We start from the raw sequence: 2,376 nt of genomic DNA on the forward strand, positions 1-2,376 counted from the left end.
AGTGAAGGGGAATGCGCCAATACTCTGTCAGGTTATACCCATTCTGCGTAGATACTGTACTAGCCCTTTGGTGTCACACCCAAAGTCTTTGGTCTTCTTCATTTCTCATGGTACTTGAGGGCAAACTCCTCTCTTTTGTCTTCAGAATGCCTATGATCTTGATGTGTGTTGTGCATATGCCCTCTGGAACAATTTTGTAGTATGTCTTGAGTGCCTCTGCCCGAGTGGTAGCCAAACAACCATGTTGGAAGTCCGTGTGTTTGTAGAGGATCTCTTGAAAGAGCTTTTTGGATGAAGAATTCATCTCATCAAGGCCATCTACTATCACAAGAACTTTCTTTCTGAGCAAGCATTTCAGAATTTCGTCTCCCTCACATGTCATGGCCATATTTGGCATCAAAGAGACCAAGAGTTCAGAGAATTTCTCAATGTGTGGCACTCTGCCACTCAACAAAGAGCAGAAGTCAAAATCTTCGAGACCTTCAATGTTGGAGTCCCCCTTATTCCAGCCATTAATCAGCAGCCTAGTCAAGGTTGTCTTTCCGACTCCAGACGGGCCCTCAACCAAGATGACCTTGGCTTTGTTACTTGGGTGTCCTGGGATAGTACTCATATGCTGAAACAAGTCCGTGTACATAATCTGCTGCCCTCTGCTGCCTTACCTGCTTCCACAATTTCTAGCTGTATATAACCATGCTAACCAGAAGGGAATATTCTCATTCAGGTAATGCAGTGGAGTAATGTATTCCAACTGCTTGTAAAATTTTTTAAGGTCACTATGCCAACACTCTTGAGCTTCTCTTGAAGATACTCATTTCTGTACCTCTGACATATCAGCTTGTGAAAAATGTTCGAACAATTTTGTTGATATTATCCTTCATGGTTTTAACAAAAGAAGAAACTTCGACTGAGGGAATACTAAATATGGTCTCAGCTTCTTTTACAAGTTCTGTCAGAACTGTTCTAGGGCATCTGTTTTGGGCCTGAAGGAGGAACTGTCATTCAGCCCCTCATGTATAATATTATTTCTAAAATCCTTCACCGCCTTTACATGAATAGAAGGTCCTGTGCATCAGTCCTGGTACGACAAGCAAACCCAATGCAAGCAGATAGCAACGAAACATCAAACTCCTCTGGTGGCTTAGTTTGCAATGCATGCCCCATTGTTTTATCAAATCTAAATTCATTCTTCAACTTAGTCCAGGAAAAACCTTTACTGGGGAAAAAAATGCCAGTAAGTCATACTTTCTTTTTTTTACTTTTGCACCTTCAGACAGAAAGTAGCGCGTGGTGAAACGATTTATCATCAAAACAACGAAAAAAGCATACCCCTTTTGCAGCGAAGACAAAAAGCCGTGGGCCACCGCTGGAGGGGCCTGAGTTCATGTCTGTGGCTGACCCTAAATGCCGTAATGGTTACAGATTGATTATCTACTTTTTGAGTTAGTCAAAATATGCCATTTTTAACCCATGCTAAAAAATTGATTCCGGGAATAAAAAATAAAAATTTAAAAAAAAAAGCAGAGTGAGAGGCCTTCATATGTGTGCGTTTATGTTTAGTGTGTTTGTGTGTGTGCGTGGTTTTGTTGCGTGGTATGTGGCGCGGTGTGTTTGTGTGTATGTGTGTGTATGGTGTTATGGTGTGTGTGTGTGTGTGTGTGTGTGTGGTGTGTGTGTGTGTGTGTGTGTGGTTGGGGGTGGTGTGTTGTGTGTGTGTGGCAGTTGTGTGTGCATGTGGTGTGTGATGGGTGTGCATTGGTGTGTGCTTGTGTGTGCATGTGTGTTGGTGCATGGGTGTTTTGAGTGTGGTGGGCATGGGTGTGCATAATATATATAAAATATTATTATATTAAAAATAATATATATTAAAAAATAATTTTTATAATATATATATATTAAAATATAATAATATAAAATATACACACACACACACCACAACACACACACCACACACACACACATACACACTACACAACCATCCCACCCACACACATAATAAAAAAATATTTGAATATAATTTAAAAAATATATTTTATATATATATATATAGATAATTTGGTGTGTGTGTGTGTTTTTGGTGTGTGGTGTGTGTGTGTGTGTGTGTGTGTGTGGTGTGGGTGTGTGGGTGGTGTGTGTGTAGGATTGGTGTATGGTGTAGGTGTGTGGGGGGGGGTGGGGGTGGTGGTGTGGGTGGGTGTGTGTGGGGGTGGTGTGTGTGGGGGGTGTGGGGGGGGGTGGGGGGGGATATATTTTTAAATATATTTTTAATAATATATATTATAAAACAACAAAATAAATATAACATTTAAAATTAATATATATATATATTTAATAAATATATAATATAAATATATATATAATAATAAAATAATATAT

At 39.5% G+C, this 2,376-nt stretch overlaps 1 pseudogene; it reads right to left on the minus strand.

Moving 5' to 3' along the window:
- LOC119569624 overlaps window positions 1-1,386 on the minus strand; it is a 3,250-nt pseudogene extending 1,864 nt beyond the window's left edge.
- Window positions 1,387-2,376: the final 990 nt, after the last annotated feature.

The sequence above is a fragment of the Penaeus monodon genome, unplaced genomic scaffold (genome assembly GCF_015228065.2).
Source record: "Penaeus monodon isolate SGIC_2016 unplaced genomic scaffold, NSTDA_Pmon_1 PmonScaffold_17271, whole genome shotgun sequence".
NCBI classification, from domain to species: domain Eukaryota; kingdom Metazoa; phylum Arthropoda; class Malacostraca; order Decapoda; family Penaeidae; genus Penaeus; species Penaeus monodon.